The sequence below is a fragment of the Sapajus apella genome, unplaced genomic scaffold (assembly GCF_009761245.1).
Source record: "Sapajus apella isolate SASKATOON/1434 unplaced genomic scaffold, GSC_monkey_1.0 scaffold79, whole genome shotgun sequence".
In the NCBI taxonomy this organism is placed as follows: Eukaryota; Metazoa; Chordata; class Mammalia; order Primates; family Cebidae; genus Sapajus; species Sapajus apella.
The window spans coordinates 7,170,432-7,187,820 of record NW_022437019.1 but is presented as its reverse complement, the minus strand read 5'-3'; positions in this window follow the sequence as shown (position 1 = coordinate 7,187,820).

Below are 17,389 nucleotides of genomic sequence, written 5' to 3'. Positions count from 1 at the left end.
GAACTCTAAGGGGAAATCAATGAAAAAAAGAGTTCTATCTCCCATTCTTGCTGCATGTGCTATGTGAAGAAGGGCAGATTTATACACATAAAAATGATCTTCTTTTCTCCCAGTGATGTTAGCAGCAGAATTTTCTCCCTCTTTAACTCCTTTAATACAAAAGCTACATCCTCAAGACTTTATATCCCCTTTTAAGACATGAGGGGGTCCAGAATAAGTTACTGTGGCATCAAAATTACTTTGAACTAAAGGCATTTGAGTTCCTGAAATCCTTTATCTGCCTAAAAGCAGATGCTCTCAAAAGAACTAATAACTTTATTGTCATAAGTCCCCTCCCTAGAACTCTAATCATCTCTTCTTGGAGAGATATGTCAGCACCACACCCAGACATTGTCAGAAGTTATTACATCTTCCTTCTCTCTCTCTCTCTCTCTCTCTCTCTCTCTCTCTCTCTGTGTGTGTGTGTGTGTGTGTGTGTGTGTATGTATGTAAGCAACACACACACACACACACACACACACACACACACACACACACATTGTTTTAAATGCATGCAATATTCAAAAACAAATACATAAGAACCCAGCAAGGGTGCTGTCTCCTAGGAGGGAAAGGAAGATGGGGTTGGGAGAGAAAGACTTGCCTTTTATGGTTATCCTTTGGAATCCTTTTAATTTTGAACCATGTACCTATTCACAAACTATATAAATATTAAAGCAAAATGTTTATAGTAATTCCCATAATAGAAACAATTGCTATAATATTATACTATGTAAGAGCACAATGAATATGTTTTGTACATTTAACATACATAAACAAGCAACTGTAATTCTGACGAGATTAAAGCAAAAAACCTTCATTACTGTGATACCTGAGAATTTCTTCAAAATAATACAGGAGGAGGAGAAATGGTAACTAAAAATGCAATTGGTAATTGTTGAAGCTGGTGATGGGTACATGGAGTTCCTTATACTTTCATAAAGTATATGGGGGTTCTGTCTACTTTTGAAAATAACTAAAATTTTCCTTAATAAAAAGGGTTTTTTTCAGCTTCATTACGAGTCTATAATTAAGTAGTCACGTTATTTATAGGGCCCTAAAGTTGATCAAATTGATCCCAGGATATGAAGCTTGTGAGGGCAGAGTAAAGGGGGAAAATTTTTTGCACTTCGTTAGTATTTGGTACAAGCAGCAATGGCTTGCAGGCAGCCACAGGATTTAGACTGGGCTAGAGGTGGAGAGCTCACTGAGACAGAAGGTGGTAGCACTGTCAGAAGTAACCAACTCAGATCTTTCTAAACGAAGACCACCATGCCAGTAAGGTTATCAAGCTTCAGCAACAGTAAATATGTCTCTTACTTTTAATTGGATCTTTCTCATAACTTCCATGTTGATATTCGCCATCTGCGTATTTTCAAAGACTAAGAAAAAGCTGTAGAATGATTGTCAATTGACCTCAATATTTTCATATATTGAACAAATTCAGATATTCTGATATTATAACTTCCCGACAGATTCTTCCTGCGTGCTGCACAAACAAAGACTATGACATTGCAGTAAAGAAAGAGTTTAATTGATGTGAGGCTGGCCATGCCATGCAGGGCAAAGAGTTATTACTCAAATTAGCCTCATGGAAGGCCCATAGGCTAAGGGATATTTAAAGATTGTCTGCGGGAAGGGGCAATGTGGTCAGGCAATAGGCACTTGTTATTGATTGGCTGGCAGTACAATCATCAGGGTGTATGAAATGATTCTCCTGAACTAAGGGGCTTCTGGGTGGGGCCACAGAAGTTGGTAGGTCCAGATAGAGCCATCATCGGTGTTGGGCATACAAAAAAAAATCTAAAAAGATATCTCAAAAGCTCACACCTGTAATCCCAGCACTGTGGGAGGCCCAGGCAGGTGAATCACCCAAGGTCAGGAGTTCTAGACCAGCCTGGCCAACATGGTAAAACCCTGTCTGTACTAAAAATACAAAACATTTTCCAGGTGTGGTGGTGGGTACCTATAATCTCAGCTACTCAGGAGGCTGAGGCAGGAGAATCCCTTAAACCAAGGAGTTGGAAGTTGCAGTCAGCCAAGATTGTACCATTGTACTCCAGCCTGGGCAACAAGAGTGAAACTCTGTCTTAAAAAAAAAAAAACTATCTTAAAAAAAAAAAAAAAAAAAAAAAACGTATCTCAAAAGGTCCATCTTAAGTTATACAAGAGTAATGTTATCTGCAGGAGCAACTGGGGAAGTTGCATATCCTGTGACCTCTGGAATAACAGCTGGCAGAATTCAGGCTCCTCTATCCTACTAGGCTCCTAGCCTCTCATTAGCTTTTCAAAGGCAGTTGAGTTTTGGGGAAGGGCTATTATCATTTAAACTATAAACTAAATGTCTCCCAAAGTCAGCTTGGCTTAAGCCCAGGAATAATTAAGGCAGCTTGAAGGATAAAGACAAGAGGGAGGGTGGGTTAGATCAGATCTCTCCTACTGCCATAATTCTCTCACTGACATAATTTTTGCAAAAGTGGTTTCAAAAAATTTAAAGAATATGACATAAAAATTATTAAAAATACACACTTTGAATGAAGAGACCCCCCCCAAACAGGCTGTGTGTGAGCAACATAATTGTTTATTCACCTGGGTGCAGGTGGGCTAAGGCCGAAAAGGGCGTTAGCAAAGGGCAGTGGGATAGGAGTTGGTTTTAGAGGTTTGGGGTGGGCAGTGGAAAGTTACAGAGTAAGATCAGTTACAGTGGTGGGGACGGGCAAGGATATATGTTACCATAAGTTCAGTTACAATGGTGGGATAAGAGTAGTTAAGATGGTAGGGTGGGGTGAGGAGTATTCACATTATCATAATAACAGTTAAGATGTCAGGGTTGGGTGAGGGGCTTGTCCGGGGAAGCTCTGCTGGGCAATCAGGGACAATGGCAAACACAGGCAGAGAGTTTGGGGGTGGTGGGAGATGATCAGCCACAGCAGATAGGACTTCAGACTTTCAGGCTCCAGGCTTGCATATGGAGACCTGACAAAAATACTACTCCTATTTTAAATTCAAGGTGCTCAAGAGTTCAACACATCCATTTTCTATGACCAACTCACTCAATTTCTCATTATGTTGCAGTTGGATTTCTGAGAAACCAGGATGAACCGGGCGAGCCTATAGAAAGCTTATTTGACACAGATACTTCCAGGACCCAGCACTTATTTGCAACAAAGATGAGGGCTTCAGATGTTGCTGCTAAGTTTTTTGGTTGGTTGGTCGTTTTGTTTTTGTTTTTTTGAGATGGAGTTTTGCTCTGTCGCCAGACTGGAGTGCAGTGTTGGGATTTCAGCTCACTGCAACTTCCGCCTCCAGGTTCAAGCGATTCCCCTGCCTCAGCCTCCCGAGTAGCTGGTACTACAGGTGTGTGCCACCATTCCCGGCTAATTTTTTGTATTTTAGTAAAGACAGGGTTTCATCATGTTGGCCAGGATGAGCTCAATCGCCTGACCTTGTGACCTGCCTGCCTCAGCCTCCCAAAGTGCTGGGATTATAAGCATGAGCCACTGCACCTGGCCTTGTTGCTACTAAGTTTTTAAAATTATCCTTCATTGCTTATTGCTCTCTAAATGGTGATTCCTTTAAAAATACAGCATTTTCAGATATAAACTTTCCTCTGGAAAGAATTAGGCATACTCTACCATTTCATTCACACACAAAAAGTTAAAACAAAGTATATGCCCAGTTAGAGAGGGGACGTTAGATAAATGTTTATTGGATGCTTTGTTCTTGTATTACTACTTCCTCCTCCCCTTTTTCTGTGTTACAGAATGAAAGAGTATTGGCTTTGGTTCTGCAGACCTAGTTTCAAGCCCTGGCATATTTCTGTGCTTTAAAATGTTGACTAATTAACTAGATTTCTATTTCCTTATCAATAAAATGGGGATAAAAGATCTATTCCACCAACTTTATACAGGTCTTGGAAATAAAAAGTCTTGTAAAATGATCACGTATTACATGCTGCTACATGCTGGTTTCATGCTGCTCAGGGGATACTTGGTGCTTCCTTTAGCACTCAGACACCTACTTCCTTTATACCTTTCTCCCCCATACAGATTTTCCTCACTTTTCTCACCTCTCAAACCAATGGGCACAGACCAGCTTCTATCTTCAGGCTACACTAAAACTGTCCAGGTCAAGGTCACTAGTGACCTCCATGCTGTAACAATCTATTGGACATTTTCAGTCATTATCATTTTAGACATCTCAATTTAACTGACCTCTTTTATTAGACTCTCTTTATTAAGGTCTGCTCTTCATGCTCCCGGTTTTACCAGCCTTTCTGGCAGCTGCTTCTTAACCCTCTTTGCTGGCTTATCTCTCTGTTAATTTAAATATTTTTAATTTAAGTTTATCAAATCTTCTGTTTAAATAAGAAATTAGTAGAGGCATAAGGTTGATTTTTTTTAACTTTCCTTCCTGTAGAAGAAGGGTTTTTTTTGTTTGAGAAAATTCACAAGTATTTATACATTCAAAAAAAAACAAAAACAAAAAACAAAAAATGTACTCTTAAATATTATTTCCAAGACAACACATTACTATGCAAAACTAATGAGATTTGCAGAGTCTAGAGGTTAAAGGTTATTTTCATGGGACTTAATATGTGAAGTCCTAGTGTGTCTTACAAGAAGCCATTGTTAAAAAAATATCCACTGCAAGAATATATTTTATGATGCAAAATAGAATCTGCTTTTCTGTAGCTGTAAGGAAAGGTGGGAAATTTTCTACTTCTGTCACTAAGATTTCTTGCACCAGCAATTACAGGTACCTATGGGTTGAAGGCTAATGTTGGAATTCTATCAGTTAGCTCAGTAAACAAAAGAAGCATGACTAAAAACGTGGAACTTAAAATGTGAGGGATGGGGAGAGGAGAATGAAATAAAATCTTTAACAAATTAAATGCTGTCATTCAATGCATTGTATTTCTTTGGGCCAGATCTCTAAATATTTCAGTCCCTCTATGCTCAGTACCAGACCCCACACTACTCCTCTTTCTCTGTACCCCTTCTCAGATGATTCCATCAATTCCCATGGCCATAATTAGCTTTTCTTTGCAAGTTACTGCCAGATTACTTCCATAACCTGACTTCTCTTCTGAACTTCTGACAGGTATTCTACAACTGATTGCTTAGAATCTCCAATTAGAAAACTCACAAGCACCTCAAAATTACCATGTCCAAAACAGACTCTTTAATTTTTGTGCCCTGTCGCCTTTCCCTTTCCTCATTATTGACACCTAACTATGGCACCCTCATTCATCTACTAAATTTTTCGAAACAGAAATATGAGTCACCTTTGGTTTTTCTCTTTCCTTCATGCTTCTCCAAATTTACCCACTTCAAGTTTTATTGATTATCCATCTAACTTATGTCTTCCTTAGATCACCTTTTCTTCAGCTCTGCAGCCATTACCCAAGTCCAGGCCATAATAGTCTCTTGTCTGGGCTATTGCAATAACCTTCTAACTGGCCTCTTGCTTTTGCTCTTGCCCTCATCTAATTCCTTTTTCCTATATCATTCAACACGATCTTTTTAAAAAGCATAAATAAGAGCATGTCCCCTGCTTAAATCCTTTCCATGATATCCCCTTACATTTACAAAACCATCCAAGTTGGTTCCCACACTTCGGAGAACTCACACGTTCTAGTGGCTGCCGATCTCTTTTGTCTCTTTAAACTTTATTCCACCTTTCTCTCCCTTTCACTGACAATACTCTAGTCACAATAGATTTTTCCAGTTCCTCTGACACAACGAGTTCTTTTGCATCTCGGAACTTGTAAACACATTAGAACATCTTGCTGCTTGTCTTTTAAAACACTAGCACCAACTTACCCTTAAAGTCTTAACACAACAGTCACCTCTTCAGAGAGGCTTCCTTGAGCACTCTCTCTAAGGAGAATCTCCCTGTTAAACTCGCTTGTGGCTCCCTGTTGTTTTCCCTCATGACTTTTAAGTTGTAATGTGAATTTTCCTATCGTATTTCTATGTCACTGTGTGATTCATCCGTAAGACTGAATGGTGTGAAGAAAAAGACCATATCTAATTGGTTCGTCACCACATACCAGCACTCAGCATGAGCCTGGAATGGAGGACATCCACAATTCATTCATAAAAACACTGATTACAAACAAATTTACAAATCTTAAGGAGTATGTAAAGCAGAGAACACTGGTAGATATTTTCTCTAATCTTTTAATGGTGACAGGAGAAAAATCTTCAACTAATTTTATGGTCATAATAACTCTTTGACATAGAATAAGGGCTGGGTCAGGTTGGGGACCATCCTGTGCATTATAAGATGTTTAGTGTTATTTCTGGTCTTTGTCCACCAGATGCCAGTAACATCATCTCCCCTTGTTTGTGACAACCAGAAACGTCTCCAGATATTGCCAAATATCTATAGGAAGGAGATGGTGGGGAACCAGTGGAAACCCATTAACCTACAGAGTAAACTTTTTTTTTTTTTTTTTTTTTTTGAGACAGAGTCACACTCTGTCACCCAGGCTGGAGTGGCATGATCTCAGCTCACTGTAACCTCCATCTCCTGGGTTCAAGCAATTCTCCTGTCTCAGCCTCCCCAGTAGCTGGGACTACAGACACATGCCACGATGTCCAGCTAAATTTTGTATTTGTTTTAAAGATGGAGTTTTACCATATTGGTCAGGCTGGTCTTGAACTCCTGACCTCAGGTGATCCACCAGCGTTGGCCTCCCGAAATGATGGGATTACAGGTGTGAGCCACCATGCCCAGCCCAAAGTAAACATTTAATATATCATTTTATGCTTCTCCTACCCCCTCCAAAATAAAAGTAATAAATGAGGAAATTATGCACAAGAGCACAAGTACCTGTTCAAGGCTGCATATAATTACGAGTGAAAAGGAGAGCAAAACCCACCAGCAGACATCCCATTTAATACTGAAGCAAACTCATGGCTCATAAACACTTTGTTGATCTGCTGTTCTGGAAATGAATATATTCACTTAGATAGATAACAGTAATCATATTCCCATCAAAATTAACATTAATTATTGTCAACAAATTGGAAAGAAAGTTACAATGAATTTATACAAATTCTTTGAAGCATGCAATTATTTTTCCTAGTCTTCAGGAAGCCTTATATAAATGATTTTTATATAAGGCAGAAAGGCAGCTAGCATAAGGGAAATTTGGTAGCTGGGAGAAAGGTAACACATCATTAGACAGGTTTTATATAATGTACATTTTTATATAAGGTACCATACTGGTACATCTTTTAGAAAAAATGATTTTAAATTATAAGTTTATATTTTATAGTTATCATTTTTCAGTAATCACAAACATTCCAGATCTGAGTTGCTTTTTAATAATTCACACAACGTACAACACTACCAGACTTCAACAGGTACTTAAAACACTCTGAATGTGAGTGATTTTCTCATATTTATGTACTAATTTATCTTATCTCTTAATCAAATTCATTCGTTTTCTGGACCATGTACACCTTTGGGTTGTCCTCAAAGCTACAGTTGTGTTTAGAAAATATTAAGATATTGTCATTAAGTCCACATAAGCAGATGGGAAAGCTTTATCATAGGATAGTATCTGCCTATCATTAACTGGTCTTCTGCTACGAGGCTGGTGCTATACTGAGTGCTTTACACTTAGATTTACTAAGAATATAAAGCACCCAGTACTTAGGCTTTATAATAGCCCTTTGATGTAGGGACTATTACTCCCATTTCACAGATGAAGTAACAAAGAAATTAAGTAACTCAGCTAATCTATTATGTGAAGTCCAGAGTGAAAACCTGGGACCCTTTAACCCAAAAGACCAAATGATTAACAACCTAATGATATGTGCTCCATGGGGCCAAGAATCAAAGCATATTGCATGTCTCCAATGGCCATGTTGATCATGATACCTGGACACTAATTGGTTTTTCTGAAGCCACTTGAGGCTTAAGAGAAGCCTAATCTCTCATTCCAGAGAAGCCACAAACTAGAGACTACCTATGTCAAGTAAATCGGTCCTACACTTGTCCACATACCTTGAACTGAACCAGGTATGACATGTAGGAAGTTGAGAAAAGATACTGTCTACTCTTACTGTTCTTCCTGAATTCATCCACGTGGACTAGAGTGACCAACCGTACTGTTACACCCAGGATCATCTCGGTTTTACCACTGAAAGTCCTGAATCCAAGGAAACCTGTCTATTGATGTGTTACCTCTCTCCCAGCTATCAAATTTCCCTTATGCTAGCTGCCTTTCTGATCTCTAAATGTCGCTTTTTTTTTTTTTGGAGGAAACATTATGACTTTACCATATGATAAGCACTATATTAGGTGCAAAGGATATCAAGACAAAAAAAAAATCCAAATTTTCCCAAAGGTACTATCTGCCGGCCTGCTGTAACATTCTTTCAAGCAAATATCCATCCTTTCAAAAACTAGCCAAGATTAAGACCCGCCACCTGCCACTGTACTGTATAAATACTAGGTCCCATCTGCCCGGTTCTTCCTCTGGTTGCTCCAGCAACTGCCTTATGTCCAATTGCCATTCCCGCGTGGTCTTGTCTAGTCACCCACCGGTCGAACTCATCCTACACTGACCAAGGTTTCAGTACCCCTTTTCTGGACACATTCATCATTATTTATTTCAGCATGAAATGTTCTGGATGACTGTAGGTTATGTAATCATTTTCTTTATAATGCTGATGGGTCCTTGACCCTCATAATTCTGAGACAAATTTGATTTTAAAATGGTTTCCCACAAATTGATATAGACACTGCTTATGAAAAAAAGCAAGAATGTTTGAAAAGAAAAATAAAGGAAAATGGATTTAAAAAAAGAAGCCACATGTCTAGCCTACCTCACTAAGGGAGAAGCTAGAAGTGGATAAAGACAAAGAACGTACATCAGGGCTGTTGAGTTAATGGTGTCAGTGATTTCCCAAACTCTAGACTATGGATCCTCAAGTAAAACACCAGAGCAATAGTTGTCAGAAGATCTCCCTTCTAAAAGACAATTGTGCTTTTTAGAAATCTGGTTCTTCAGCCAAGTGCGGTGTCTCACACTTGTAATCCCAGCACTTTGGGAGGCCAAAGCAGGAGGATTGCTTGAGCCCAGTAGTTCAAAATCAGCCTAGACAATGTGGTGAAATCCTATCTCTACAAAAAAAAAAAAAAGCAAAAAATGTTCCTATGGTCCCAGCTACTCTGGAGGCTGGAGGGGGAGAGGATGGATTGAGCCCAGGAGGTTGAGACTGCAGTGAGCTATCATTGCACCACCACACTCCAGCCTGAGTGACAGAACAAGACCCTGCCTCAAAAAAGAAACCTCATTTTTCCATTCTCGGTATTTTTGTCTATGCTTGTGCATCTTCTCCTTCTACTTGATGCCACATCCAGATTGAACACTGACGTCCTTCTACATGCTTCCCATACCTTCTTTTCATAAAAAAATATATTGATGGGGACCAAGCATGGTGGCTCATGCCTGTAATCCCAGCACTTTGGGAAGCCAAGGTGGGTGGATCACGAGGTCAGGAGTTCAAGACCAGACTGACCAACATGGTGAAACCCCATCTTTACTAAAAAAATACAAAAATTAGCTGGGCATGGTGGCTTGTGGCTGTAATCTCAGCTACTTGGGAGGCTGAGGTAGGAGAATTGCTTGAGCCGGGACCTAGGAGGCAAAAGTTGAAGTGAGCCGAGATCATGCCACTGCACTCCAGCCTGGGCTACAGATTGAGACTCCATCTCAAAAAATATATATAAATGTAGATGAGTCAGACACAGTGGCTCACACCTATGATCCCAGCAATTTGGGAGGGCAAGGCAGATAGATCACCTAAGGTCAGGAGTTCAAGACCACCCTGGCCAACATGATGAAACCTTATCTCTACTAAAAATACAAAAAAAAAAAAATTAGCTGGGCATGGTGGTGCATGCCTGTAGTCCCAGCTACTCTGGAGGATAAGGCAGGAGAATCACTTGATCGTGGGAGGCAGATGTTGCAGTGAGCCAAGATCATGAAACTGCACTCTAGCCTAGACAACAGAGTAAGACTATCTCAAAAAAAAAAAAAAAAAAAAAAGAATATATTGATGAATATATTAGTACTAATTTGGCCACTTATTACCTCTGCTACTTTGACGATGTCATAGCATCTTTTGGATCCCACTTTCTATAAAATGAATGGATGGATACTACCCCAATATAATGAGTAACAATTACTGACTAATGTGTCATGAATAGCTAATGGTTTTACCTACTCAGTATCCCTTCATCTTCTTTCTAGTAACATAACCCATCTTAAAAATAAGAAAACCATTACAAGTCATCTACACTCAGTTTGTACTAGCACAATACCTTTCTCTCAGCATTTGCTTCCCTTTCACCTCCAAATAATTCTGATTTTCTTTCTTGAGTACTCATCATCCCATTCTTAGTCATGTTCCAAAGTGAATGAATGAATTACATTTGGCTTAATACAGTTTCTGTATTGTAGGAGATCAGTCAGAATGGTGGGAAAAATTATAGGAAAGACACAAACCTTCTTGCAAGGCCAGAGGTTTTGCAAAAGCTCTGGGGAAGGGTTATGGCTGAAGGCAGCCTAATCCTCTTACCTTGAGCTAATGGCAGAGGACAGATAACAAGGGAGTGCAAAGGAACTTATCTAGATAAGTCTGCTTATCTATTTCTCCAGAAACTAACCTTTGATCATCCGCATACAGGACTGCCCCTTACTGGGGGGTGGGGGTCAACAATATTAATTAGCCACAAATGGTGTTTGCTCCAGGCCTTTGTCATTAAATCTGTACTAAATAAATCCAAGTGTCTCCAGCTTATCAGGGCCACACTTTCCATGCTGTCCCCTAGCCTAGCTCACAGGCAAAAAGACCTGTGTCTGTGAACTCCTTTCATCTGCCACTCAGCCAGATTCTGCAGGAGACTTGGCACTGTATCCCATCCTTCAAACCTCAGAGATGGGTTCAACGGGAGGCATGTGACCCAATGCCAGTCAGTCAAAGAGAGAGAGCGTGAATGCCAAAATGATGTGGGAGCACTGAGAGAGATCCCCTCTGTTGATACAGATCACACGGTGTAAGATGGGAAATCATTTTGACCCTGTCAAGGGAGAAACTCAGCAGCCAGAGCCATGTATGGAACCTGACAATGAGGCAATGACATAGGACACAGAGTGGGGAGACAAAGAGAAATCTGATGCTTGTTGACACAGTTTGCAGACTGATCTTCACTTGAAATCCAATCTATCATCAGCATATAGATTTTCTTTCTTGTTTCAAAAAGTTTGAATTTGTTTTTCTGTTCCTTGCAAACAAAAGGAATTCAAACCAATGTGAGACACAGGCCTGGCCAATCAGAACACATCCATACTTCAAAGTACTTTCTATGGTTCACAGATCATGGAGGGGCCAAGTCAGGGCCCCCCCAGCTCTGTTCAGCCAGTATTCTTAGAGGAAAATGCTTATTTCCTTTCCCAGGATTGCCAAGCAATCTCTCGTTGCCCCCTGCAGGGAGATAACCTGTCCAGAAATGAATGTGTCTCTCTAATAATATTCTGCAAATTATAGAACTCAGAAGTACTAAATCCAGGTCTAGTCTTCGATTTTTTAGTTTCATTCCTTTTACTTAACTGGTTTGGATTGTATTTCTGCTATTTATAACTGAAAAGGTTTTGATGGGCCCCTATGTGCTAGATACTTTGGTAAGATTTTTGTGTACACAAGAAACTGTAATTATCCTCATTTTATAGATGGAGAAACTGTGGCTCAGAGAAGTTCACTGACTTATCCAAGGTCATACAACAAATAATTGAGAGCTCCTGAACAAAACTTTGCTCCTAATCATTGTGTGAGACAGCTTCTAGATGATTTCCTGAGGTTGTTCACAATTCCCCAATTCTGATGTGGCAGCAAAGCTCTATGGGAAACAATGGAATGGAGCAGCTGTGATGGATGACCTCACTGGCATGTCCTCTGAAACGATTTCATCAAAGGTTTAGCTTGCTAACTACTCAACAAAGCTCATAACAGCTGTGGGTTCTGTTTGTCATTGTCAGACTCAAGTAGTTCAGCATTACTCCTTGTCCTCCAAAACCAAGAGTGCCTCCCAGGTGGATATTTATCACCTACTTTAAAAGAATGCATAATATTGGTGCCCAAAAGCAGGGTCAGCAACTCTCTATCTTCCACGGCTCACAAACAAAATGAGAAAGCAGGCAGCTTAAGGATGTCAGATGGCAGCAGCATCTTGTGCTAAAATCAGGGCCTGGGTGGTAATATCTTGAAAACAGATATTTAAATCCAAACAGGAAGAATTCTACTGTCATAGGCCATTTGTACTGCTATAAGAAAACACCTGAGAGTGGGTAATTTATCTCAAAAAAAAAAAAAAAAAAAAAAAGAGAGAGAGAGAGATTTAATTAACTCACTGTTCTGCAGACAGTACAAGAAGCGTGGTACCCACATCTGCTTCTAGTGAGGGGCTCTGAGGAAGCTTACCATCATGGTGGAAGGTGGAGGAGGAGCAGCATCTCAGGTGGTGAGAGTGGAGCAACAGAGAGAAGGGAAGGTCCTACAAATTTTTTAAACAACCAGATCTCTGGAGAACTTACTATCACAAGGACAGCACCAAGCCTTTCATGAGGAATCCACCCCCATACCCAAACACATCCCATCTGGCCCTACCTCCAGCACAGGGATTACATTTCAACATGAGATTTAGAGGGAATAAACACCCAAACTACATCATCTACTAAGGGGTCAAAAGCAAATGAAACAAAATAAATAATCACCTTCATTAAAGCCCTCAAACAGTAAGCCCATCTCATTCCATGGTACACTATGAAGTCACATCTTACCCCATCAGCTTTTCCCCACTTTGTCAAAATAAAGAAAAACTTCAGTGGATGGAGGGTTTGACTGCACTGTTCTCCTGTACTGCCTACTTATTACTGCCTGGACACTAGACAGCATTTAGAGCTGGTCCTGGTTTATTCACTCCTTTCAGATGGATTCACCCCTCGTAGCTCTAAGAGGCAAGAGTAAGGGTTTAGTATAAGCAATCAGACCCAGTCCTGCTCCTCAGGCCCAGAAAGTACGTATATCCAATAGAATTTTTAGGGCACTAGTTTCTTATTGCTGTTATAAAAAAGAAATTATTATAAACTCAGCAGCTTAAAATAACACAAATTTATTCTCTTATACTTGGAGACCAGAAGTCAACATGTGTTTTAAGCAGCTAACATCAAGATGTTGGCAAGGCTAGTTCTTTCCAAAGGCTCCAGGAGCACATCTGTTCCCTCCCTCTTCCAGCTTCTAACAGCTGCAGCACTCTGCAACCCCTGGCAGCATCACTTCAGTATCTACTTCCATGATCGCACAGGCTTCTCCTATCTTTGACCTTCTTGCCTCCCACTTATAAGGGCCATTAGGGTTACCTTCATGGTTCACAGAATAATGTAGGATAATTCCATCTTACGGCTCTTTTATTATTATTATTATTATTATACTTTAAGTTCCTGGATACATGTGCAGAACATGCAGGTTTGTTACATAGGTATACATGTGCCGTGGTAGTTTGCTGCAGTCATCAACCCGTCATCTACATTAGGTATTTCTCTTAATGCTATCCCTGCCCTAGTCCCCCACCCTTCAAGAGACCCCAGTGTATGATGTTCCTCTCCCTATGTCCATGTGTTCCCCTTGTTCGATTTCTACTTATGAGTGAGAACATGCAGTGTTTAGTTTTCTGTTCCTGGGTTAGTTTGCTAAGAATGATGGTTTCCAGCTTCATCTATGTCCCTGCGAAGGACATGAACTCATCCTTTTTTATGGCTACACAGTATTCCATGGTAGATATATGCCACATTTTTTTATCCAGTCTATCATTGACATCTTATCACTCTTAATCACATTTGCAAACTTTCTGCAATATCTGCAACATTTGTGATACTCATGGATTCCAGGGACTAGGATATAGACATCCTTGGGGAAACCTAATTCAATCTACCATCATGAGGCAGGCCAAATTCCCACTGGACCCTTGAATGGAGAAGAGTATTTAAAATACAGATTTAAAAATAAGCTAGACAGCTTTCTAAGTGGAGGGAAACAGATATGTGTGAAAAACAGACATGCATTGTCATTTGTAGGAACAAGCTAATTTACAACATGGTGCAATTAAGCCAAACACAAGAAAACTAGGCCTGAAATTAGAAAAAAAAAAAAAAAATAGGTTATATTCCTCATTCTGCCACTAACTCATTCTGTGAGAGCTTACATGAATTATTCAACCTCTCCAAACCTGCTATACTGCCTATAAAGTGGGAGACTTGCTCTCCTCATAGTGCTATCTTGAGTACAGAAATAAAATTCATGTAAAACAAGCCCAATGCTTGGAATACAGTAACCTATAAATGTTAACCACTTATACAATAGTAATGATAATAACAATAATTTCTGATTGTTCAACTTGTGAAATAAGTATATCAGTCAGGGAGATTTGAAATTTCTTAGGTTTTTGTTGTTTTGTTTTCAGTTTTGTTTTTATAAAGCAAGACTAGAAAACTATTTTTCTCAGAGACTGCCGTAATTTTTGAAAGTAAAAGAGATCATTTTTGCCTGAGGTCTATCTCTAGCAAACAAGAAGAAATTATTGATCCCAACTTGTTATGCAATCCTGCACTCTTCATAGCAGGAGCTTAAAAAGACTAAGATGTGTTTTTTATCCTCAGGAGCCTTACACTGTGGTTAATGTTGACGAAGCCAACTTCTTTAAAACACAGAGGAAAATGACAGACAAGATCGAATTGGGTGTAAGTTATATATAATGGTTTATGAGTGCAATACAATTCCAGGAGAAAAACAGACTTGTATGGGCTAGAGGAGTCAGACAAGAGCATGGGCATAAACTAGAACTTGAAGAATGAATGATATTTAGATATTCAGAAAGAGAGAGTAGGAGACTTAGAAACAAGTACTTGAATTTAAAAGAAAAAAAAATAGCATGGCAAAGGTTAAGCATAGATAGAGACTTTTGGAGTCAGAATATTTGGATCTGGATCAAGTCTTCATCCTTTGCTAGCTTTGTGATCTTGGACAATTCATTAAACTTCCCTGATCGTCAGCTTTCTAGCCTATAAAATAAGGTTGATAATATCTACCTCACTGTATTGCTGTAAAAACCAAAGGACATAATGAATGCAAAGCACTTAGCATAATCCCTAGCAGATAGTAATAGTGAAATAAATGTCATTTACAGTAGCAGTAGTATTAGTAATAATAGTAGTGGAATAATAATTCCAGATTTTGGAATCATAGATATTCAAACATAAAAAGGGCCACAGAGATTCTCTTATCCAGTCCCCTCAGTTAATAAAGAAGGCCGTTGAAGTCCATGCAGACTTTCACTAACAGAAGCCACTGTTTCTTCCACCACACCTGTCAGATTCAGCATTTCTACTCTAAAATATCTAGTTGTTGGTGTACTTGAATATGCTGAATTCGTGCTGATTTAGGAATCCTTTTTAAAGGACTGCTGAGTTTTAGCTGCCTCTAGTCAGAGAAGGGATATGAGAAAGCCAAATTCTACAAATAGTTTTCACTCTGCATTAACCAGTCCACCAAAAGTAGAAGAAACTGGACAAAGGCCAGTATGGGCTTAAATTCATGTGCCTGGTCTTCCTCCAGCCTACCTTTTGTCCAATCTTTCAACTTAAAAAAAAAGAAGTCCACTTTGGTCTTCCGGAGTATAAACCAATTCTATTAAAAAACTCTCATATATGTTGGGTCCTTTTTTCCCAGAGTGCTCTGAAATTTCTCAGCCCTAGAAATACATGTAAAAATAATTTCACAAAACACTTGGTGTGATTCCTAATATAAACACTCTGAAATGCAGATTCTTAAATGAGTTGGTGCAATAAGGGATGAGCAAACCATGTTCTTATACTGCCCCCTGCTGGCAAACAGCTGAAAGAGACAGCCTGCATGCTTTGTGTTGAAGAAACTAGTTCAATTTTCATTTAAAGAGATTCATTTGTAATCTCTTTGACTCAGCCCTGTTGATAGGCAGCTGTAGGAAATTTCTTTTGTTGCTTGAAAATGTTGCAAAGGATGAAAAAAACAATAATGTTAAAGTAAAGACATCTTTGGTGTCCTCAAAGGGCAAGAAGTAGGGAAAATATATTCAGCTGTGTTTCTATCAAGCAGGCGCATGGAAGCTGGGTAAAAAACAGAACTCCCTCCTTGGTTTATGAGAATTGATGGTGTGAAATTTCCTCAGATGCCAAATTTATCTAAAGCATGGGAGGATTCCATTAAACATAAGGTAAGCAAAAGGAATAGCCATCCTAGCTTGCTTTCTTGTTAAGACAGAAATAAAGAAAGGACAATTTCTACAATATTGTGGCTAAATAGAGATCAATTTGTGAAATGAATCCTGGCCTCTGAAAACTCTTCCTTCCTGAAGAGTGAAAAAAAAAAAAAAAAGGCTTAAAAGATGACTTAGGCCGGCATAATACCTCTTCATCCAAATACAGCCTGTTGGCTATGATAAGATAGGCCATGCTATAGCAACAACCAGCCATAAAATTTCAGTGGCTTAAGCCAAGAAAAGTTTCTCACTCAAATAAAATCATGTGACTAAGGCTCATGCACCTCATCACACTGTATTGTAATTCCCTACCTATCTGTTTTCACAGCAGATCATGATATTCTTTGGGTAGGAACTACATCTATTCAGTTCTTGTTGTGTCCTCAATACTTAGCACAACACCTGGCAAATAGAAGCTTAAAAAATATTTGCTCAGTAAATCAAAGAATGAAAGGATAAAGAAATAAAGCAAACTAAATACCTGTGGGCATCATTTCCAGGAGCTCTGATTTCTCCCTCTCTACACTTTAGGTGCAGCCTGCCTAGCAAATGTCCATTTTACACCAGGGTCCATCACTCTGTCCCCTAGGCCTCTGCCAAGGTGTCATGTTCACGTAACTTGTGTGATCTCTTTAAAGGTCTTCTTAGTGAGCCCCTGACAAACCAATGATGTGAATAAACAATGGTAGCAGGAAAATATTCTTAGCCACCAGGCTTTGTGGTGCTTGCATTAGGGAGAGGGTGAAAGATGTAGAACACAGCCCCCTGGGGCACTGAAGGATAGCTGCTCAGAGAACCACTTCACCAATCAGTACCAGTGCCAAGCGCCAGAAATCAAAATGGACATGCAAGAGCCAATGAGATCACAGGGGAGAAAGAAAAAGGGAAAGCTTTTCCAGTTAGGGTTTAAAAAGGAAAAGAAAATGGCACCTTAAGATGTGATTACCATTTAATTACTACTACTATAGTAAGCTAT